Source organism: Plodia interpunctella, chromosome 12 (genome assembly GCF_027563975.2).
Source record: "Plodia interpunctella isolate USDA-ARS_2022_Savannah chromosome 12, ilPloInte3.2, whole genome shotgun sequence".
Lineage (NCBI taxonomy): Eukaryota > Metazoa > Arthropoda > Insecta > Lepidoptera > Pyralidae > Plodia > Plodia interpunctella.
Window position 1 is genome coordinate 930,807 of NC_071305.1, and position 24,880 is coordinate 955,686.

At 34.9% G+C, this 24,880-nt stretch overlaps 1 protein-coding gene across 1 annotated transcript in view; it reads left to right on the plus strand.

The window, feature by feature from the left end:
- The window catches only part of LOC128674331 (neuroglobin-like), a 57,026-nt gene that overhangs the window by 26,146 nt on the left and 6,000 nt on the right, over positions 1-24,880 (plus strand). The window lies entirely within an intron of this gene.

Below are 24,880 nucleotides of genomic sequence, written 5' to 3' on the forward strand. Positions count from 1 at the left end.
GAAAGAGTAACAAACATACACATATACATCCTAACAAACTTTCGCATTTATAATATCAGTAGGAAGGGTATGCAAATTTTCGGCGCAACAACTATGGTAGTCCTTAAAGTACACTTAACTATAAATACCGTCTACATCTTCCGATAGGATTAAAGATCTTAGGCCGCATTCTAATTAGGCGATTTACTCCTTGGGATTACGATATGGTGCTGTCTAATCCCGGGTTTAGCTAACACACACGTGTGGTATGGAAACAAGCGTAAGACATGCTTTAAATTGGTATGTAAATTTATAAACGGCAGCAAATAATTGTTTCAAATATTTCTTTACACGAGTGTTTAAAATCTCACCTGTCTATTGATACAAGGCCAATAATACGTGCCAATAAACAAAATTAAATTAATCCTACTAATATTAAACATGCGAAAGTTTGTGAGGATGCATGTTGTGTGTATGTTTGTAATTCTTTCCCGCAAAATCTACTGGAGGGATTGTTATGAAATTTGGTGCACATAGGTGAAATATAACTTGGAATGACAAAGGGTACTTTTTATCCTGAATTTCCCTTGGGAGCGAAGGCCCATGGCGCAGCTAGTATAATATATTGGGTATACCAAGTGTTACAAAATCACTAGGTATAATAATCTTATGATTTTCTCTCACCAATTCTTGAAATACGTAATGACGGTCGTCCTTGAAATGGTGGCAAAGGATTTTATATTTTCTGTCGAAAATCGCATTGTGAAGGAAACCACCCTATCTCGTTTAGGTGACCCGATTCGACCCCATAAAAAGACCGTTGGAAGACCCGAAATAAAACTGAACTTGTTTAAACCTTCTTTCTAATAATAATATATGGGTAAAGAAAAAAAAACGTTTCTTAAATCATACTTTTGAAACTTAGGCTGTTTTTTATTCATTTATTCAAACTTCATTTACCAAGACGGTGCAAAGGGCGGACTTAATTCTAAAAGCATTTTTATCAATCTTTGGGAAAAACTGAAAGGTAAATTAAAGGCTTTTCCATTTGTCTTTTGCTTAGAATACTAGTATAGTATGTGATAGGTACTTGTTTCGTATTCTGAACCTAAAACAACAAAAGGTACCTTACCTATATGATCATAGTCTGTTTTTCTCTCTCTCTCTCTCTCTCAGCATTTTCCCGGTTTCTTCCGCAACCGTGATGCGTCAAGCAGAGCTCAAGGTCCGATTTTCTAGTTTTTCTCGTCCACTACGCATTGTTTTCGGCATCCATAATCCTTGGGTACATCAAAACAAACAACTTTTAATCTACAAACTTTCGTGATTCGTAGTTTTTTTTTTTATAATCATAATAAGGCGATTGTACACATCTTAACACTATGTAAGAGCCAAGCAACACGAGACAGTAGCGTTATGTAGCGGCATCGAACATAGAGTAATGCTTTATAGAAACGACATTAAAACATTTTTTTTTTGTATTTATTACGTTTAGATAAAAGTCGTAGAACAAACGATATTAGGCTCTATGTACCTTAGGCATAAGGTCCAAAGAGGCATCTTTGGAAGGTTATGCGTTAGATACCAGTAACCCTGTATAGATTATTATAAATTTATATTTTAAAAAATGGTATGCCCCTCCGGTATGATATGGACCAACACTGAATGAGTTTCTTTCGGCATTTCTTCTCAGCTTGGTTGTTCCGAATAGTAGTTTATGGCTTTGGTAAATATTGTTTACGTTAGAATATGACGTGAAAAAGTGCATTGTGAAGACCTAATTTCTGAATAAATGATTTGATTTTGATTTTATAAAAAAAAATATTGTGTTCGCCGCGAACTTAGACCTCGCGAACACAATATTTTTTTTTTACAAAATCGCCTAAAATGTTAATGACCTACGAACTTAAAAATTATATTGGCATATCCTACATACCTTTTAAATTTCATCAAATTCGGACCAACGGTTTGAAAGTTATCGCGTTTCAAACAAACAAATATACATACATACATACAAAAAATGTATTTTCGCCCCAAGTAGAATGTGAGACCTCGCTCGCGTCGCTCGCTCGGTCAATAAATATTTCAATTCCCGTATGAATGTTCAGTCCATGTGCTAAACGTACTTGTACCTAAATCTAATTTGCCGAAACTGTGGTATAACTTTCCCCACTTATTGTTAATCCAAACAAAGTAAGAAATATATAATAACTTAGTAGAACTCCCAACGACAACCCTTAATTAAGTTAACGAACAGCTGAAAGTTACTATCACTTAACTCATGTTCTTGATTAAGAGTCAAAGGTTGAATTCGGTTTACTCACGCTTCTTCAAGATAAAAATCATTCAAAATATATAAAATTTTGAGAAAGGATGACTCTATTTCTGTTTTTTTACTCTTTCACGCACACACCACTAGACAGATTTTGATAAATCTCAGTGCACGGTGGATCCAAAAAACGAAAACCGAAACAATTATCATTTACTAGATGCGCCCCGGGGCTTCGCTCCCGTGGGAATTACGGGACATAAAGCACCCTATGTGTAATTCCAGGTTATATTCTACCCGTAATCTGTCAAGTAGATTCTGCGTGATTGAGTAACAGGATACATCCTCACAACTTTTCACATTTATAGGATTTGGGAAAAAGAGAGTTTTTTTTGTTATGTCTGAAGTGAAAACTATAGGCAAGTGTGATATTTTTTTTATCATCCCGGGCTGAAACGGCGATAGCTACTCCTGACACTATAATTCTTATCACGCTAATTTTCAATAGATACTCACGTTTATTCCCCGTAAAAGTGGACAAGCTATCAAACTCAATTTATTAACACATCAATGACACAAAATAGCCCATTCAATTTACTAAATCATCCCTCGATCGCCATTACGGAAGGCTAAATAGACCGATGGATCGAAGCTAATGACTTAATTTGATAATGACACATGTATTCGAAATTAACCTGATGCATTTCGTAATTAAGTCATGTACTTTGTGAAATGTATGAACTGGATTTTTAATTAGCTAGCTAATTTTTGTATTGGGCTTGGTTGGAGTGGCTCGTTTCTGGCAAGAAATTATTTACTTCGTTATTAGTTTAGCGTTATCGGTTTTGCCGTCGTTATGCAAAGAAGAATTAAGTAGTTCCTAGTTATAACTAATATTTCTTCTTCAAATGGTGCAGAAAAATTCAGGTAGATAAAGTCTTCAATGAGTTCCGAGACTTCATCCTCTTCATAGTCGTATTCCTCATGGCTGAGGGTCGTGGTTGTTACGTCGAATGAAACACACACAACAACTTTCTTGGCATTATTAATGGAGTGGTTTGCCATTGCCTTCTCCATTTCACATACAAGTTAATAATAATCAACCAGTGTGCAGGTTTCCTCACGATGTTTTCCTTCACCGCAAGTGGAGGACGATGAAAACTACTATACATGAGTCAGATTGGTATACAAACTCATGTGGCACGAGTAGAATTCGAACCCGGGACCTTTCGATCTATAGGCGGGCGTCTTAACCATTACACCACCACCGCTTCCGAAACCGAGACTTCAAACTTAATCACTACATCGTATAATACAAGGTAACTTTCCGCTGTCTGTAAGCTTATACATTTAAAATTACGCAACGGTTTGTATGTAATAATGTATGGTATATTATGGTTTTACCCGAGAGAATCCAGGACGGGCCGTTAGTTACTTCAGTCAGTCAGTAAGACATGTCTTAGTCCAACTTTCTGATTAAAAAGCAAAAAAAATCATTAGGATCAAAAGGGACTCATGCAATCGAGGGCTAAAGTGAGAATCAATTGACATTGTAATATATTTAAATAGTACAATTATAATATATAATATACTACATATACTAATAATATGTATATGATATGAGCTACTTTTTATCAAGTAAGTAACTAACGGCCCGTATGGATTCATATCATAACATAGGTGCAAACAGTTGCGTAATTTTAAAGATAAGCTTACAGACTTCGGGAAGCGACCTTATACTATACGATGTAATGATTAAGTGTGAAGTCTCGGAACTTAGGTAGATAAACGCTTCAATGCACCATTTACAGATTACAAAAAATCATTAGGTTCAACTCATGGACTCATGCAATCGAGGGCTGAAGTGAGAATTCAATTGATAGACGAATTGTAGTCTTGTGTCTTAGGAAATCACTGTTCCCTAGAACAGTGATTTTTCTATTAATTATACTGACTTTTTATATCTTCTGATAATTCACTATTATTTCTTTTCACAACATCATTATCAATCATCGAGATATCTATCGATTATGCATGCACCCATCAAAAACTGCTTTACTCGGTAATAGCATAGTATGTATGGCACCGAAAATTTACAACAAAATTCCAAATCAATATAAAAGCTTAAATTTAAATATATTTAAAAAGCACCTCAAGTCTTTATTAACTGATAAATGTTATTATACTTTAAATGATTTCTTTAATGATAGACTCGGATAGAATTTAGGGCTAGTATAAGTACATTATAATTCTTTTTTTGTTTTGAATTTGTAGTGGATAGCATGCTCCTCTTTATTTATTCATATTTGCATACCTATATTCGGTAAAACGTGTAGGTCTAATTAATTTTGACTATTTGTACTCATGTTTTTGGCAAATAAATGTTTTCTTTCTTTCTTTAACAATATTGTACATTCGAATTCTTTTCATCTAAACCAGATCACATAGATAAATTCCCGACTTCTTAGAGAATTAGCGTCTGGATTCCAACTCAACTTGCCATTCCGACCTATCGCCCAGCACTTACCATCAAATTAGATTTGTTACAGTCGTCGACGGAATATCTAGAGGACTATTATGCCGACGATATATTATCGTTGAAAAGTTCGCCAAAATTCAGTGGACGTACATTGCTGGTTTTACTGCGGTAAATAAAAACTCACAAACTACGCAATCTTCAATTATTCGCATCGGTTGCATGAGTTGGGCCCGACGAAAATCCATCTTGGAGATCCATTTATGGAACTTTTTGCACATTTATGGCCATTACCTACGTTCTGTGCCAAAGAAGGGAAGTAAAACGGTCGTTTATATCTATCTATATCATTACTAGCATTTTCATATTCGCGTACTTATTTATATTTGGATAAAATAATTGTTTTTGTCTTATAAAAACTATCTCATAGAAATTTTGAGATAAAAAGTTTAATATGTTAATACAACTTATATTTTACAAGATGTTGCCCAGGGCATCGCTCCCGTGGGAATTTTGAGATAAAATCTAGCCTATAGCAATCTTGGATAAGGTACCCTTTCTAATGGTGATATAATTATTTAAATCGATTCGGTAGTTTCAGAGATTACTCGCCTCAAACATACAATCTCACAAACGCGTCCTCTTTATAATTATAATAATAGTAGGTATTGTTACTGGGGTATTATGTAATTTGTGGTATTGTATAGATCGTAAAATCCGTCCATTGGACTTTGCATAAAATAGTATCTACCTAATCTCCTCACAAACTAACGCACTTATTATAATAGTTTGTAAAAAGGAAACAAGGACAATTAGAGGGAAAGGAATTCAAATATTAGGAAGTACTATGATTTAAGTAAGATAAAAGTATAGAGAAAAATTCTTGAGTTCTTTTGGATTGCAGCATTTTTTTTTATTGGTAAATCATTAAAACTTTGAATGTCCATCTCGCCTACGGGCGTGAAATGATCCCGGGTCAGGCTCGTTACTCCTCAACGCATGTTGGATCGAATAAAAACAAACATTTGAGTCCCAAATAAACTTTAATTCCTTTTTTGTCATCCTCCACACGAAGAAAAATTTTGATGGTTTCCGCTTTATCCTTTAGCCTAGTACAATTCACGCGCTTATCATGCGTTCCGGTAACTTTGCCCTTTATTTTTGACAGGCATCTTAATAAAAAACTTTTAGCATTCATTTTCTAATATAATATCAATATTTAAGCTCAAAAACAGTAATTTGAGTAAGTACTAATTTTGTAAACTGAAAACTCTAAATGGGTATAATTTAATTTTCTGAACTCGTCTGCACTTTCGCTAACTTTATTTTGAACTGTTCTAGATAACTTTTAGACGACTGCGAGCTTTAAAAGTTTTACCGGCGGCGAGGGAAAAGGTCTTTCTCTGTCTCAATTAATATTTACTTGAAAGAAAATGTCTGTAATACAAACATACTCTACAAATCTACCTAACATATTTTTACCTATAGATAACAGAAAGACCTATAAATCTGAAGTTGAAGTTTAGTTTATATAGCTGTCAAATAAAAATAACCTCATCCAAATCGGTTCACCCGTGTGTGAGCTACGGTGCCACGTACACACACAGACAGACAGACAAACAGACACACTTAGCGGTCAAACTTATAACACCCCTCTTTTTGCGTCGGGGGTTAAAAATACACTACCACAACTGGTCCACTTCAATAAGTGCTAAATAAGAGCAAGGGACTCAACAGCGGTCAATAAAAGCCTAATCCTGACTAATAGAGTCTTATAGCAGCACGTGCGTTTTATATGCTCGCCAGTGTAATATTGTTAGTGTTCCGCGTTCATTGCCCGACAGTGTACGTTATTGCACAGCTGTCTTATGTAGCTGGATAGAAATTGTTCTTTGAGAGAATTCTTAGGTTATTCAATTTATTTTACACTAGCTTTCGTCCGCGGCTTCGTCCGCGTTTATTACGTGTTCTTACTATTGTGTATTATGTACTTAATGTTATATTACTGATAAAAAATTATACATAAATTTATATATAAAAAATGGTAAGCCCTTCTGGCATAATAGGGACCAACACTGTTTGAATGAGTTTCTTTCGGCATTTCTTCTCAGCAGTGGTCGTTCCGAAATGCTAGTAGTTTGTAGCTTTGGTAAACATCATTTAATTTAGATTATGACGTGAAAAAGTGCCTGTGAAGGCCTAATTTCTGAATAAATGATTTGATTTTGATTTTGATTTTGTCTATGTCTAGGGTTCTTAAGCAACCTCTCGCGATGAAACATATATTAGATTTTAAGTTAGACCATCAGCTATAATCCGCGTGAAACTCCATTCCGAAGTTTTTGCGTGATGCGCGAACAAACATACAGACAGACAAAAATTCACAAAAAAATATCCCTTTACGCCGACGTACAGTATTTTAATTAGAGAGTAGCAGGTGCTCTTAACTAATCAACATACCCCACTGTTCTTCTTCTTCTTGGCATTAACCCACTCATGTGGGGTCGGCACAGTATGTTCCTTCCATTTCGTTCAGTCATTTGCCATATCCATTGATACTCCTCTCCTGTTCATACTGTCCTTGACACACTCCATCCATTTCTTCTTAGGTCTTCCTCTATTCCTGGAACCCTTTACTTCCATCTTTAATGCCCTTTGAGTGACGTGATTTTCATCTCTTCTTAACATATGTCCGAACCAGCCTAACCTATAACTATGTAATTTCTCATTAACTGGTGCTACTTTCATACTTCCTCTTACATACTCATTCCTTATTATATCTAATCTAGTTTCCCCGCACATCCATCTCAGCATTCGCATCTCTGTCGCATGAAGTTTCCTTTCATCCGTCACTCTCGCCGCCCAACATACCCCACTGTTACAAGCAAGAAATTATGTTTTATGAAAATACTCAAGCATCTATTTAAAATCATTCACAAAAAAATTGGTTTTACTTCTGTTTGTGCCAAAAATACTTCTTTAATATCTTCTATGTACGTACAGACATAGCCTACTCACAGTTTTATTATGTGTATAACAAGTAGTTCAGGAAAAATGATGGTTAGAAATCTAATGCGATTGACTGTTTTAAAATCGATAAAAGCTATTTATTTTTCAAGAAGTAAATAAATAAATATATTAGGATAAATCACACAGATTGAGCTAGCCCAAAAGTAAGTTCGATACTTGTGTTATGGGATACTAACACAACGATATTCTATTTTATAACAAATACATATATAGATAAACATCCAAGACCCGAGCCAATCAGAAAAAGATCATTTTCCATCATGACCCGACCGGGGATCGAACCCTGGATCTCTCGGTTCAGAGGCAAGTACTTTACCACTGTGCCACCGAGGTGGTCAAATTGAAATACAGTCAAATTAAATCCATTTAACTCAGGCTCTGTGAATAGTTTCCACTTAACAATCAAAGTCTAGGCATGTTTAGTTAGGCTAAAACACAATGGCGGTCTGTTTCAACGTTGTCGATATGCGGAACGTCCGTCAAGAAGGCTGGACAATGCTGACGCACGACAACATATATATATATTAGAACAAATCACACAAATTGAGCTAGCCCCAAAGTAAGTTCGAGACTTGTGTTATGGGATACTAACTCAACGATACTATATTTTATAACAAATACATATATATAGATAAACATCCAAGACCCGGGCCAATCAGAAAAAGATCATTTTCCATCATGACCCGACCGGGGATCGAACCCGGGACCTCTCGGTTCAGAGGCGAGCACCTTACCACTGCGCCACCGAGGTCGTCAAAAAAGCTATGACACAAAGCTTGTCGAACTACTCACGTCTGTCGTGTTAGCATAGATATCTAACTTGATATCACAGTTATAGAATCAAGACGTTATGTTTAACCTCCTTAAATATTAAATCCTATTGGACGTCTATGCGGACAGGCCACAGTGACAACGTAAATATTCGATATACCTTCTATATACCTTCTATGTACCTTCTATCCACCAGTGTACTAAAATCTAAAAATAAATAAATTTGATTTGATTTGATCTGTTACTATTGATGCTTTAAAGAAGGAGTAATCATGAGTTCTTTTTTTAAGACGTTAAAATTTTATATTATCATATAAAATAAATTAATAAATAATAGCCAAATAACAACGATTTTATTTAATGGATATAAGGCCATCACTATTGCTAATTTATACTATTATTGTCACATAATAGCACATTTAATTAATGTAAGTGAACAATTAATAATAACAATTTAAAAAATACTTAACGAATTTACTGTCACAATTTACTTATAACATTGAAAACAAAAATCGTTATACGCGCACTCATACGCAAATAGATATAAAAACGTAAAACATGAAAGATTTAATATAAGAAGCAGAAATTAAAGAAAGCAGCCTTATCGAGGAAATGATAGGTTCCGACCGTCCCGTCGCGCATCTTCGAGTTAGGAAAATGTATTTTATTGGCTGATTGATGGAAAAGTTATTACACTCGCGTCGGATGTAAAAAGATACCATATTCTTTGATTTCTTCTTAAAATATCCGAAATTAAGATTTTATTTATAGAGTACATAATCAAAAAATATTCCTGTTAAGTATCACAGATCGATTGTGGTTTTGTAATGATTCATCATTTTCAAATATATCGAAAGTTAAATTTCACCTACTTCACCTAGTTAAATTTCCATTATTACTAAACGCTCATGCTATATGCAATTCCAAATAGTGTACCCAGGATCAGCTCCTAACGAGGGAAGTAATCAACGGCACGGATATGAATTTTGTCACGTGTTAAATGCCACAAGATCTATGTGACGACAATAAAATCGTAAACAAAACGAAAAACTTGTTTAAGTCTAAACACAATAGTGAGTGTGAGTGTTCTATTCTGTTCTATGCATCATCCTGCAACAGAAATGTTCAGTGGAGTCCAGTGAAGCAGGTAATTTGAATCTGCTCAGTGGCTTTCTGGAAGAAGTTATTGGATAAATAAGATCGCACAGACAGACATAAATCTGTCTGAAAGTGCTCGGACAGATGCCGATGCGAATGCATAACTATGAGTGCTTTTATTTAACGCAATGGAAAGCCCTCGATGTACGGCGAATCCGCCAGGTTACGTGGAGCCGGCATTATGTCATGCATGCATGCAATTTGTCACGCACATTTGCCATGCTCCCAGCAAGTCGATACAAAGCTGAAAGTCAAAATTAAGTAAATATAACTAGTATTATAAATAACTAGATGTTGCCCCCGGGGCTTCGCTCCCGTGGTAGTTTCGAAGGTTACCCGCCTCGGACATACAAACTCACAAAGTCACAAACGCTTACCACTTTATAATAATAGTATAGACTTATTTTTAATAACTTAAAACGTTTTCTTAGTAAATACTATGTAGAAAAATGGCATTTTTTATTTTTTGTATAAATTACGTTGCATTGTTCGTCCAGTTTGACTCCAAGTGCATGCAAATGTGCATTTTAATAAAAAATAATATTAAATAAATTTTATTTGCACATGCGTTATCTAGTATAACGAGTGTTTTATATATCTGTGTACGATATAGTTACAGAATATTGCTTTAAAGGAAAAGATAATAAATTTAATAGTTGCAATTCCTTTGAGGCTTTATTCTGGTTGAAGTAATTTATGGGAAAGTTTAAAAAGGTCTATCATTTTGTCTACTCGAATGGGTTTTTGCGTTGAAAGTATGCATGATGTAGCGCAGTGTTTATTTATACTACAGAAGCGTATACTATGATAAAACTATCTAAATCTGAGACGTGTGGTCCCTTAGAATAGGACCACTATGTACATCTTCCCGTTGATATCGTACGAGGCACGTAAGGGATAATGTAGCTGTTCTCTCAAACAGCTATCACCCACCTGTACAACCAGAAAGTCCTTAAACATACTCCGGGCTAATGTTCGTAAATGCCAATACCGGGAGAAGTGGGGATTCTCCAGCCAAAATATCTGCGACTATATCTGTCCAGTTAGCGGCTCACATGTCGTACCCTAACTATCCCAGTTCCTGCACCGTGGGCGACATCTACGGGGCTACCACTGACAAGTCTTTTATCGCTTTATATAAATTCGTAATGTAATCATTAGTTTTCAAGTCGTAATAACTACATTACGTATTGTTTGTCTTTATTGAAAAGAAGATAATTTATGTATAGTCAAAAAACGGAGAAAACATACTTACATGACTTAATCTCAGTAATTTACTTGTTAGGAATATATTGTACAGATTATTTTCTAAATATCCTTTCCCAACCCTTCACAGTTTCTATTGAATATCAATGCAAATGGCAAAGGTCGATCTCCGCCACAATTGTCCAATTTGTAACACAACGCCGTAGACCAAACTGAATCGTTATTTAATCGACTCAACGAGCAATCCGCAGAACAACAACAGTGATTTTGAATGTAGAATTGTTTGGATATTTCCCAAAAAATTATTAAAATTACCACAAAGATAAAAGACAAAGACAAAGATCATTTATTTGCAAAAACATGAGTTTACATTATTTACAATGTGGTGTTAAAACAAAACTTAATGTCACATGTTATGGGATGGCTATGGGATGGGTGTGCAATAATGCTCTCATCCCATAAAACAAAAACTATCGAATAAATAAAAGTACCACTATTATATCGATACTTAGTTAAAACTAAGTACAAAGGCACTACTTATTTTTATGGAAATATCTACCAGTAGACCCGCGGAAGGAAAAGATAATAAAAAATAAGCATGTGTTGTTTTTATCTTCTTTGGGCAATAATAATAGGGTAAAATGAAAAGGACGAAAAAAGAACTATCTACTTAACCACAAGAAGGCGTAAAATATCCCCATGTCAACATATTACGCTAGCTTTCTCATCACATTCTGCATGCTTTACGGCTGTGCGTCTAATATCTTCCTTTAGGAAGAAGACTAACATTTTATCCCAAGCAACCTAAGGGACTTTAAAAAATAAACATATTCATATTTTCAAACTTAACTTTGCAAACAAAATAAATTATTCCCAAAAGAAAAGTAATTTCGGAACCAATCAATTTCGACCCACACAGAAAAGTCTTCCATAAACCCAGCGAAGTTTATAAGGAATAAGGAAGACTCCCTGGGGTAGCATCTCTTCATTTTTTTTCTTAATTATTCTTGTTCTTATGTAGGTACCAGCTGAAAATCAGCACTGTGGCTCAGCTTTGTGCTGTGACTGAAACACGGCACAAAGCTGAGCTGAACTTTTCGGCATAGACCCTAGTTTTAACATGTCTAATGTAAAATTGTAACTATGTTTTTTTTGCCGAATAAAGAATTTTCTTTCTTATTCCCACGCAAAAGGTATACTTTGTAAATTTACAACATAATTCCTCATCATAAAGTACTGTAAGTTAAAAATAAAAACTAAATAATAAATACTAAATTAATAAAAATTGACACTAAATCGCCGTAGTCGTGCGGTAAAGTTCCCAGAAGGCTGGCGACATTTCCTCTTTGTATGGCCAAACTCAAACGTTGGCCAAAATAGTCACCAGCCCTTGGGTCCCCGGAGACATCGACCAGGCGTACGGAAATTTCTTTGTAAAGGGTTTTATTATTACCTTAAAAAAACGTTGTCACAAGTTAATTACAAAAAAATAATATTTGACTGCAGATGCACATCTCATTTTAGAATAAAAAGATACAAAAAATCATGAATGCCTCAAACGACCAGGTGATCACGGTGGCTGAAAATGCGTACCAATATAATAATAACACACATTCTTTGTCATGTGTCTTTATTGACAAGTTTCGTGTAAAACAGCACAAATAACTGTTCTTTAGTACAAAACCACACGAGCCCGTCATTCGGCAACTCACCATTGAACTAAGAAAACCTTCGGAACGCCACCATGATATATTTCGCAGGGTATACAGTGTATAGAAACTTAAAAATATTACTTAGTATATTAATTGAAAGCAGTAGTACCCAAACTAGATACATCTGTTTTTGGGGAATTAACATAATTAATGTAGACTTATTAATAAACTAGCTTCGCTCCGGGGGCTCCGTGGGAATTTCGGAATAAATATGTGTTATTCCAGGTTATATTCTACCCGTATACCAAATTTTATAACAATCCGTCCAGTAGATTTTGCGTGAAAGAGTAACAAACGAACACACACATCCTCATAAACTTTCGCATTTACAATATTTGTAGTATGCGTTTGGCATAGCTGTAAGGCTCTTGTCCGTCCGAAAGTACAAAATGTGTGTTTATATTGTATGTATGGTCAATATTAAACGGACATTATAAACACAGGTCGAAACCCTGGCCACAAGTGCTCCTGACATGGAAACAGGTCAAGTGTGAGTCGCTCGATACATTCGGCCTTCAGAGCTTGTAGCACAATGCCTGTGTTACCTCACCGTGAAAATTAATATCAAGGACCTATTTAACTATAACTTTATTTTTCTTCGTCAGAATAACTATCAAATCTCGGACTCGATTCTCACGCAATCGAAAAAAGTTCAGTATCGTAATTACTCGATTTTGAAGACTGACATAGATTCTAGATACGCATCGGTTGATCAAATTGTTCCTGTTGAATTTTCTTAGGACTTGAAAATAAAATTGAAATTGTCCAAATCGAACTAAAGTTTTTTCTTTTTTTCAAAGACGTAGGTTTTTTTGCTGACTTATAAAGACAGCACGACTTATCCACCTTCAACTGGGTGAAATGGTCCAAGTATGGGAGGACTGGTCACCCGTGTATATGACAGCACAGAAATTGCAGTTTCAGTAGTGTTGTATTACTATTATCAGTCTAACGAACAGGAGCCTAAATAGAAGGTTGTTAATTCGTCGTGATATTTAAATTCCAAAATAAATTCTGGCCCAGATCTTTTTCTATTTTCCCCGGCATATTTGAACGTTATCCACGCGCGTCAGCCCTGATAAAGGTTGTATTATTACAAGACAAGGGCTGGCCCTTAAAAGGTTTTTATGTTGTTTTTATTGGCACCTCCGCGAGCTTTTAAGAGAAAACTCGCGAAAAACTGTCATTACAAGTTAGATCATTTTTATTTTCTGATTAAAAATGTTTTAAGAATTTCTTATACAAGATGCAATTTTAAACATTAAAATAACACAATGTATTTATCTTGTATTGATTTTAAATTGAAAAATAAGTATATAATGTACTTATTTTTCGTACAATAGAGTTATTACAAACAAAACAAACATTTTCTTCAAAAGTCCTTTGCTAGCCGTGTTTCAGCTATCTCTTGAAAATTCGTAACAAATTATTTAAAAAATCTTATCTACTTAGTTGAATATATCTATGCAAGTGTAACAGATAGAAGGAAAGGTATATTCTCTATTAAAAAAAAAAAAAAAAGAAAATCTATAAAATGAACTTCAAATGCACAAGAATCTCGTACAAAGAGTATATAATTCACTACGTTTTAATCTCGTATATCATCTCAAATCAGGCTTTTGCTTGAATCAAATAAAAAATTGAGCCGACGATGCAAAAACGTGATTTCATTTACGTAAAACAGGAAAGTCAGAAAAAAACTTGAACCCCTATTTTCCATTACAAGAATTGAGTGAACAATGTCATTCCCAATCGAATTCACACACATTTTGTGATTGTCGTGTCGCACGCCATGCCTTCGTAGCTGACTCAGCATACAATCTAACTTAAAAGAGTGGAGAATTAAATGGGAGCTTTTATTTTACCCCTAATTTTTCAACGAGGGTTAAGTTTAGATTTCTCTTATTCTTGGTGTTTTGAATTGCCTATATTTCTGAGAATTAGTACAACGCCACCAAAACCGCAATTTGTATGGTATCGTATAGAACCTTGTGAACTAGTGCAGTGGTGGTCAAAGTGAAGGCACTACATGTCCCTATATAGGGCCTTCATGTTGCGACAAATTTTATACGACACTTTTTTCAAAATTTGTTTTTTTTTTTTGCTTGAAACTTCTAACGGTATTTTTAAAGTAATTATTATTTTGGCTAAATAATATTTTATTTACCTAACATTATGTACTTTTTGTTTAAGAAAGCGATGTCCGCTTCATTATTTTCTATAGGGCACTGCGAGTTAAGTATCGGAAGTGGAACATAAACACAAACAGCAACTCTTGACCCATTTTCAGAGCCAGGTAAGGGCACGCTGGCCACGAAAAGCTAATATAAAGCGTAACATTGATTGAATTGATAAACTACTTTCACGAAATAGATTGTTTCAATTGGATAAATGATATAGAAAGTTTTGTTATGGCTTCGCTCGGGTAAAAACATAATAATTTTTATACCTAAACCTTCCTCCAGAATTACCTATTGGTGAAAACCACATGAGAATCCGTGCAGTAGTTTTTGAGTTTATTAGCGAACAGACAGATAGACGCGGCAGAAGACTTTGTTTCATAATAGGTAAGGATGGAAATTTGGACTTGTCATTTCAAACAGGCACTCTTTGACGAAAGGTGATATAATACCTTCCCGTATCCGTTTGTTGTCTAAACAGATAATAACTGTACAAAGATACTAGATGGGGTTATGCTTGACCAGTCTCATAACATGTACGATTGTGGCTTCTCCCCACAATCGATGGCTCATCTCCTAGCCTGTCCCGAGTTGCCAAACACCTGTACTCGCGCTGACTTGATAGCAGCTTCCGATGAAGCCATTGAAGTGGCTCTGTTCTGGCGAGAATGTATTTAGCACCCAATAAACCGTTGTAGATTTGCCTTTAATACGCACAAGCTGACGGCCGGCATTCAGTAATGAATGGGCACAGATAGAAGAAGTAAAAAGAACTTCATAATGTTAGTAAGACATACAAAAAGGTGTTCTTCTTAGTGTTTACATGCAGTTTGCAACTCGCATCAAAATTCCCTTTCTTCTCACTACTATGGGAATTCCAGAAAATTCTCTTAGTGCTCCTCTACTCTCCAAGGAACTTGCACACCTTAGTTTTCATATTGCGAAGATTGAATTCAATTCGACCTCTTTGGGAAGATTTTGATTGCTTCGTCTACGAATATTTCGTCGATAGAATGTTTCGATATCGGGCGTTTGAACGACAGAACCCTTCATCTACGATCGATTGGCCGACAGAATGGCTCCTCTATTCTGTCGGAGAACCGTTTCAGACTCTGTTCCTTGTTTAAATTTTACCCAATTATTTGCCTAACGATTCAGACGAGGCAAAGTAAATTTAAGCATTCATCGTAAAAATAAATCCTTGTTACCCGAACATTCGACGTTACCCGAACCTACTACATATTAGTCCTAAAGCCTGAAACTTGATATACTTATTATTCCCGGCTACGCACGGGTAAAACAATAATAAATTATTCACCCAAACATTTCTCAGAAATAATACTATTTATTTAAAAAACCCGCATCAAGTTCCGTTGCGTAGTTTCAAAGATCTAAGCATACATATGGACAGACAGCGGGAAGCGACTTTGTTTTATTCTATGTAGTGAAGATATAGACGTTTTATTCCACGTAAAATATAAAAACATATAGAGTAACACGGCTAAATCTTTTTATTAGCGAGTCGACTCCACGAATCAAATTAGTATTTCTCCCATGTTCGTATATAATATTGTGGGTTGAAATTGGACGGCAAACGAGAGACGACAAAATCAGTCGACTTTCACACTTCTATTTATTCGTAACTAGCTTGTTGCCCGCGGCTTCGCCCGCTTGATTTTCCACGGAAAAAGTTATTTTTCCTGGATGAAAGGTAACCTATGTCCTTCCCCATACTTCAAACTATATGTCCACAAAATTTCAAGAAGATTGTTTGTATAGATATAGCGTGAAGAGGTAACAAACAAACTTGCTACGAGTAACTACTTACTTTCGCAATTATAATGTTAGATCATGTCCCTTATGCATACAAATCACAGCATAATTTTAAAAAAGTGACCTGTAACTTGGTCCCCCGTCGCCGTTTACCCATCCTGTTTGTGCCCACCCTATTTGTGCCCACCCTATTTGCGCAATGATCCGTCCCTGGGCTCACAAAGTGTAGGATGACGTGCTGAATTGACGCCTCTAGGCCTCTACAGGGGTAATTTAACCCTTCGTTACGAATTTTGCATACAGACGGAGAATTTCGGCCCAGTGGTGTAAATATTTAATGTTGTCTAGCCGAGGCACTTAGAGTCTCTAGGGATTGTCTGGCCTGAATGCTTTTTATAGTGAATTTAAAGTTCAAAACGTACACTTATAAAGTTTATTATAAGCATATTTTTAGCTTCAAAGTATTTTGTTTTTGTTGTGAGAAAAAAGAAAAGTTTTCAGGAATCAGTTATTTTTAATTATTTTTTGTTTTGTTTAAATGTATGTATGATTTAATTAATAAAAGGATAATATAATTATTACAATTCTTAAAAAGTAGTAGATATTATAATAGTGATGTGCATTTTTTCATGGTGATAAATTAATACAATTTAATTTATTATCGCATGCAATTCTTAAAACAACAATTTATTTAATTTATAACGCAGCTAAAAGTGTTATTCGTATTTTTATCACGCGCCAGATTATTTTTTTCTAGATGTCTAGATATAGCATCAGTGTAAGCGTGTTCCATGGAATTAGTAGGCACTCTAGTACTTAGTAGTCCTAGTATTGTTCAGGCCCGCTGTGACGTCCGTTATATTGAAATTCGCCAACAGATCAACGCAGAAGAACGTAGAAATTGTATGAAGTTTTGACGTATGTCAACGCAGGTCAGTGTCAAATCTAAAGAATACACGGCGTACCTTACTACAACATACTTCGTCACCGCATCTGATCACGACTGAGCAATAGGAACACGCTAAAAGTTAGTGTGAATGTAAATAAATGCTTTAATATAATAGCTATTCTTATTGTCTGTAAACAGTATGCCTTTACGTTTTAGTCCTCTTGAACTCGAGACAGTCTCGCGCGTGCTCCTACATTTTACGCGAAAGCGAGGAATTTGATTGCGTCTTTGACAAAGAGGTATTAAATAACAAAGGGTTCAAATGGTATTTGTTACATAGAATAGATTGTATATAGAGTAAATAATCTTTGCACTTAATATATTAAATTTCATTCTCGTCTGCATAACCGGTACCTAACGGTGAATAACGGAAACGCTGTAATTTTTTACAATATTTGACATTAACAGAACGAGAGAAACATTCTTAAGCAGGTACTTACGTTTTATCTTTTTTTTTTTGTAAACATTGTAAAATTTATTTTAACATTAATTTGTACGTTCTCACGCTTTTGGCAAAAAAATCTTAACCTTTCTTTCTTAAACCATAGATTTTCATTTTTTGTTGAAATCTTCATTTCAAAGTTTACTTTTTAAGCGAACCCTAGGGCTACACAGTTCATAATAAAACACGAAACAAGTGAGAATCTTCGAAGGTATTTAATTACAGTAATTGGCATTACAGCGAGCTTGTAGTCAGGTGTTCCATTACAAAGTTTGATAGACGGGGACCTTGAAACTTGCCGAGGTGATGTCTAAAGGGTATTTAAGTACATAAACTCATTAGCTTTCTCTTTCTCTCGCATTCGAATTCCGTGGCGTTCTGGGCTGTGACGTCGCAAGCCACGTCAGCGTAAAGAAACCTCAATTTTTTATAGATTCTTCAGTGATTTTACAATCAGTCGCCTACGTAAACTTTCCCCTTTGGCAACGCTATTGTTATTCTGTATGCTAATTTGCTGCAAAGGCTACATTTTACGAAATCGATATTAAATAGTCGTCTTCTAGGGCGGGGCACAAACATACTGGCTTTATCCATTACCCTTAATGGACTTTCACAAAATTCCAACTTTCACTAAATACCTAGCATAAATGTCGTAGAATTTCAAGAAGTGAGCCCCCAAACCCCACGCACACGACAATTTTTGTCATCATCATCATCTGCAGCCCTCCGTGACCCACTGCTGGGTATATGCCTCCTTCCGTCTCCGCCAACCATCTCTGTCCTGGGCCATCCCCATGCAGTTGTTGCCAGCAATTTCCTTTACATCGTCGACCCATCTAGCCGCCGGATGTCCTACGCTCCGTTTTCGAATTTTTTTTATTAGTACAGTGCGCAATTTTAGTAGTAAAGCGCATTTTATCTACTAAATACATATTTAATTGATAAGTTTACGCGTAAAATAAAGAATGAGATAGATAGATAGATCTTATATAGATAGATAGACGGTTACCACCGTTAGAGAAAGTAATAAAGATCTAAGAGTGGCTTGCACCGTCAACTTTGACGTTAGCTTTAACGTGCGCAGAAAAACACGCAAAGTAAGATATTTTGTCTAAACGTCAGCGGCGCGTCGGTCAAAATCAACGTCAAATTTGACGGTACGATTCACCCTTAATCTCTAGTTTCTACTGAAATATACTTATAATGGGTGTACCTATTTATCATTAGTGTATGGAAATAACATTGTGGTGTGATGTCACGTACGTCACATTATTGTGGAGATAACATTATTATTTTGATTATTTAGATATTTCTATCACGTAGTATCATACTATCACGTAGTATTAAGTATATATAAGTATATGTGATAATGAATAAAGGCAGATAGAATCGGAATCTTATCCGAGAGGTTGTCCTCAAGCCTTGTGTTTTCTTACCATCGCTACCACCCCTACACGCCACACCACAACATCTTATATTCATACATGTACTTAGGATCGTATGTATTGTTCATAAGATGTGTATGAACCTTATGTAAAGGCCATTAAAGGAAATATATAAGCCTATTTGGCTCATTTCTTACCATCATCCTGAAGATTCAAGACGTAATAAATCAAAAATTTTATATGGTAGAAAGATAATGTGTCCTTATTTACGAAAAATATATAATTTATATTTATATACAGCCCATAAATGTTATTTTACATGTTTACAGAAAAATAACAGCCGACATAAATAAAACGAAGGGTGTTGCTATGTAAATTGTGCTATGAAATTTTTCAAAAAATAACCTCGCTTTACGCCCTTCAAGCTTTTAACACGGAAAAATCGTTCTGGTATGGAATTTCACCCGCTAAGCAATTTGGCTTTTTTTTTTCTTTTCATCCTTCGCTTCGAGTGAAGTATTTATGGACAAGTATGGCTTTGATATAATATACTTTAGATGTAATCGAATATGACACGAATATGACACGATTTTTGATAGCCCAATATTTCCATTTGAGCGTTGTGTTTTTTTATAAATTAAAATAATTTGGGCTGTAATAGGTGTCTGTAACTTATGTGAGGGAAAGTCGAGATTTCACGTCAAATTTTAAGTAAACATTTATAAAAAGCTACAATTTTGAAACTCTCGGTATTTCTTCTTAGTTTAAGAAAGTTGAATTGAATACGTTTCAACGACAAATCCATTCCTATCATTCTAGAAGGCTTATCATTATTGTTATCCATGAATATAACAAAATACATGTTAAAGAAATATACAAAAACATGTTATAATTATAATTGAATGATGAAAAATTGATATAAAACAAGATTAACCAAATGAAATAAGAGAATCGAGCTGACCAGTTCTGGCAACTTCTTCTTGATATCACAATCGATATGGTGGCATGGCACGCATAAATACTTAAAATAACACACTCAACGATACTCATGGAATTAGTAGGTACTTCGTACAAAGTACCTTAGTAATGATACTTTATGATAAATAAATAATAATAAATAAATATATTAGGGCAAATCACACATATTGAGCTAGCCCCAAAGTTCGAGACTTGAGTTATGGGATACTAACTTAACGATACTATATATAACAAATACATATATAGATAAATATCCAAGACCCGGGCCAATCAGAAAAATATCATTTTCCATCATGATCCGACCGGGGATCCGGGACCTTTCGGTTCAGTGGCAAGAACTTTACCACTGCGTCACCGAGGTCGTCAAGATAAATTTTATGTTATATCTGTTACTGTAAAAGCACGAACTACGGTAAATCCTAAGATATTCCAGTAAAACCTAAGATTTACCAACTCTTAATGGTAAAAGTCCGAACAATTTTGCGATTCGAACTTTTACCATCATTCACTTGGTAAATCTTAAGATTTACATCAAAAATGCAAGGCTTATTTTTATTATTTTTTACTATTTAAGAAGTATTTTAAAGGTTATACCTTACCTTTAAAATATATTACCTTTAAAAGTTAAAAACATTTATAAATAACAAATACTTACCAAATGAAAATAACTTAAAATAGGTAAGGATTTGACTAATTACTTAGTTAATTAATTACTCTAATAATTATGATACCTACATAAAAATATGTAAGGTTTTGACTGAAACATAAATGATTAATAAGTTTGTTTTATTCCCAAAACCAACATTTACCAGACGTCAGTAGCAAAACCTAGCATATACTAAATTCTAATGGCAAAAGCCCGAAAAAATCGTCAATTATTTATAAATCCTTACATTTACCAACCCATGCCGGTAAATCCTAAGATTTTCTGGAAAATCTTAAGATCTACCTATATACGGGATTTACAGTAACATATCCATGAATTTAATAAGTACTGCGGAGTAACTAATTCCATGTTTATATCTGTGTGTGATCATAGACAGTCTTTTTTTGTTTTCCTCTTCAATTTTCCATAGTTTCGCTGCCACCTGATAATGTCGTTAGAATTGAATTGACATGGGTTAGGTTGTCTAGTATCTTTGAGCTTCTAGGGGAATTGTTCCTTTTATATTTAATTTCGTTTGCTGATTTTTTTATCCGATATTTGTTTTGTCAATAAAAAAATATTTTTATTCTTCTTGGCGAGTCGGAATCGGCTATTCAGACGATGTTCGACCAGTATGTGAAAATGCTGATCGCTCTGTCATTGTCGTCTATGCACATATAGATTGTTCTACTGTTGTCGTCATCACTAATCGTTATTTCACGTAAACGTCATTTTATCTAACCGTAAGGCATACAACACATCAAATTGTCAAAACCGCCAAAAAATACTTATGTGATGAAAGAACTTAAACAATGAACTGTTATTACCCATAACCACAGTATAATGAAGAGTACGTCGTTCCCTTATTTTCCATCAAAATTAGAATTAAAATATTATTTTTACTAAAAACAAAATACAGACAGACAAAATTGCGGTAACAGATCCAAAAAGTGTATTTAAATCTCACGTAACCTATTACAATAGTAAAAGCGCCAGCATACACGAACTGAGCTTTAGTTTATCCAGACAGACACATTAATCAAGAGCACGCAACTAAACCACAACAAAGCCTCTCTGATCCGGACTTTTGTCTATACGAAATCTGCTTAGGCTTTCTGTTTATGTACCAAACCCTTGAGGTACGTATGACAACTGAAATTATACGGAGTAAGCTTTTCAGGGTTCCAAAATAAATACAATAATTTTCTTTGCTTTACAAAAATAAGAATACAACAAACGTGTTGCACTCCGGGAGTGTTGGCAGAAGTGAAAACTTAAATATAATATTAACGTTGTGTATTTATGACGTCTTACGAATTTTAGGTCACGTGTCCTGACGCGAGTTTAACATTTTTCCATCCCATCACAAAAAGTGCACAACGCCGCTAAAGAAGTTTTCACTTCAAAAATACGATTTACTGACCCGTCAAACTTATATTATTTGAGTGATTTCCCGGTCCTTAGCCAAAGTTGGGCGATCTGTTTTACGACATTGTATAGCAGGATAAAAAGTTGAATAGAAAAATCGCACAAATGTGGAAATCCACGAAGAAAATCGCTTCCGATAAGGAGCGAACCTCTAATAGAAAACAAAGCAAATACAAAAACAATGCCATTAAAGTATTCGCTGAACTGGGATCAGGGAAAGCCTATATACCTAGTCAGAGTGACCTTTGTTTGTAGAGCGCGGTCGCCAGGATTTCTAACCTAAAAATTTCAATAAATCTTCAATTCAAGAAATTTAAAAAAAAACTAAATTACTTTTTTCAATTTAGGACGATATACATAAAATATTTAGGTCAAAAAATACAACAACATAACATAACATTCGGTGCTGTCATACTGCGAAGCCTGGGGTCAGCGTAAAAAGAATTCTTAGAATATTAATTTTTCGATTGTGATTTTACGACTCACATCAACATTCATCGGAAATATTATTGTTACCTTTCAGCTGCTAAGGCAATGTGTATCTTAATCGCCAGTCACCACGATTATTAAAAAGAATTTTTCGATATCGTATTCGTACTCGTACCAACTTTATCTGAATTAGATCTTGCAATAATATAATTTCGGAAGGAAAACATCGCGAGGAAACCTGCACACTGGTTGATTCTTATTAACTTGTGTGTGAAATGGAGAAGGCAATGGCAAACCACTCCAGCCACCATGAGGAATATGACTATGAAGAAAATAATATAATTTACTACTGATAAATCAGTCGATTTCGATCATTACTCATTTAATTATTAAATTAAAGTAGTAACATAACTTATATTTGCGCGCGCTCTATTTCAGAAAAACAATGCTATACCATCTCTCTCTAATCCTGTATATCAGTGAGGTAGAGCAGCTACAAGAAAATACGATAGAAGGCCCTATAGGGATTTGTGAAAGCCCAGTTTGTTCTACTTACTTTTGACCGCGAGCTTCTGGAAATACCTAAAAGCTCCCGTTTAGACTTTCAACTAAGAATGGCATACGGTGATTCTTTTCCGTGAAAATATAACACATTTTGTGAAAAACGCCTGTGGAAAACTTTGAGCAATAAAGCTATGGATTCTAACGAGTTTATAATATGCTGTGATGATATATTTGATTTCGATCTATTTGACCACACTATTGTTAAATCAACAACAGTGTACAGTGTTTAACGGATGACAAATGATAGTTTCATTAAAACATTTTTGAATCGATACTTAATACGTGTTACATTTACGATAGGTACCTACTGTATTTTATAAAACAATGATGTGTTAAGTGCAAAATTGACCAGGTGGTCAGTATAATTTTATAGTGAACTAGTGACTTGATAAAATGCGATGATATTGGAGATGAGATGTTATTTTGGAAATGATTCCTCAAGAAAATTGAAGAATCGTAATGACAGCTCGGCCTCAGCGTCCGAAACGCTCTAGAACAACCACCAACCTATATAAGGCTGTTCTCAGAGCGTTTCGTTTACTTAAACATTCCTCAGTTAATACATTTTCTATTTGTGAAAACCGTGCAAAAATCAATACAGAGAGACGCAGCAGGACGACGTTTTTCAATATATAACCAATTTAGCGCAGAGCAGTCGTGTTTTAAACAGTTCATCGGTGTGATGAGAGCTTAGCGTGACCACTGCAATTTGCTGGCGTCGTTACAACACGCGGTGTAACCGACGGATTAATCAATTTTTAATATTGAGGCTTTGTTGACATAGTTGATACGGTGAAGCGTGTACCCCATTACTATACAAACTGGTATTATTGGAATTAACTACACGCCTACTAACGCAATGTTATATTATACAGACAGACATGTTTAATTGTACTGTCCGGGAACCCGATTAACATAATATGAGTATTTTCTAATATTATGTCAAGTGAGATAAGATATTTTTTTTTCTGAAGATATAGTTTTTCGGAGCTTTTAAATGTCACATAACCGAAATATTGACACAAAAAAGCTCTAGTCGTTGTGTTTGATTGCCGCTTTTAAACATAAAGGCGTGCACTATGGCGTGAACCTTCCGGAAACTTCGATATCGTATTTGAACGGACAGTTAAACGTTTAACTCAAATTGTACAATTTACTTGTTTAGGTTAGTGAATTGGCGTATTTTTTATTCAGATTGTTATTTAAAGGCGTGCGGTTACACCTTAAAACATAGGCATCCAATCACTAGTTGGTAGACAATAATCCTATGGGTACGAAACCCTCAAAAATTACAACTCTACATTTTCCTATTTACAATGAAAATTATTCAATAAACTAAAGTAATATTAATCAACAGCCAAAACTATGGAATATTCATATGTTTAGTGAATGCCGATAGAGACCAATTTCCCTTGACACAGAATCGATTTCTCAGTATCGAGGATATAACCGAGTTTGAAGAGGATCAGGTACTAATAGAGACTGATAAATAATTTACGGTTTTA